Consider the following 1,204-nt stretch of genomic DNA (forward strand, 5'->3'; position numbering starts at 1 on the left):
ACAACAACAGTGTTTCTTTGCTCAGATTGGACAACAACCTCTAGATCTAAATATAGGTTTTACATGAGTACAATTAAGTGTTTTAGGATTATCTTTGTTCTCAATGCTAGTCATAATTTGTTATCGTGTGATGACAAAATACCTCTTCTTCCCACAGGTGCCAGTGTGGGAGTGCCCCATACCATATAGCAGGATATTTTCACTTTCACTGTTGTCTATTCCTATCTACCATTATTCACCTGGATGCAGAGAAAGATAAATATACAACCATTTGTTTAAGCACTGTCTCCTTCATGTGAGGTATATGCCATACCAATTTATAAAGAATTTTTCCAGGAAATGTTTCTTTGTTGATTGTCAGAAGAGAGGATATTTCTGGTATGGAAACCTCATAATAATATGTTATGGCTGGTGGTATTATAGCTACAGTGATTGAGTGCAAAATGATAGATCCTGGATTTGGAATCAACAAGGTCAGGATATGGCTACGCCAGAGGTTGTGTGCTATGGCACATTCACATGATGGAATACTACGTAGCATGCAGGACCAATAATTTTTAAAATCATTATCTAACTTGGGTACATAGGTTTTCTGTTGTACATAGGGTTTTCAGAGCCCTGCTATTTCAAAAGTGGATGGCCAATCCTTCTTCCTAGTCTGTCTTAATCTAAATGTTCAGATTTAGAGGAGTATCTTACAGACAAGCAATTTATAGAAAAGGGAAAGATAAATCCCTCATAGTGGAGTTAACCATTAGTTTCAGTGTTGTCCCCGCCCTTGACCCAGTGTCTTGACACACTTGTTTCCCTACCTTCACCAGGATACCCTTTCACTTCTACTCAATGCCTTCAGCATTTATCTTCCATTGTTCCAACCATTGATCTGACAGCTTGTATCTGAAGATTTCTTGGCTCATTCAGCATTTCTTAAGCTCAAGGAACTGAAGAACAAATTCAAACCTAGAGTAGCTATGATCAAGGATGATTTAGGCAGAGTATTAAATGATCCAGGAAGTATTAAAAGAAGATGGAAAGAATAAACTGAGTCACTGTATCAAAAGGAATTGGCAGACACAGAAGAACTTAATGAAATAACATATGAACAAGAGCTTATGGTGATGAAAGAAGAAGTACAAGCTGCTTTGAAAGAAATAGCAAAAAATAAGGCCCCAGGAATTGATGGTATGCCAATTGATGTATTTCA

This window comes from Elephantulus edwardii, unplaced genomic scaffold, assembly GCF_000299155.1.
Source record: "Elephantulus edwardii isolate Elephantulus edwardi_28Jun2011 unplaced genomic scaffold, EleEdw1.0 scaffold00012, whole genome shotgun sequence".
NCBI classification, from domain to species: domain Eukaryota; kingdom Metazoa; phylum Chordata; class Mammalia; order Macroscelidea; family Macroscelididae; genus Elephantulus; species Elephantulus edwardii.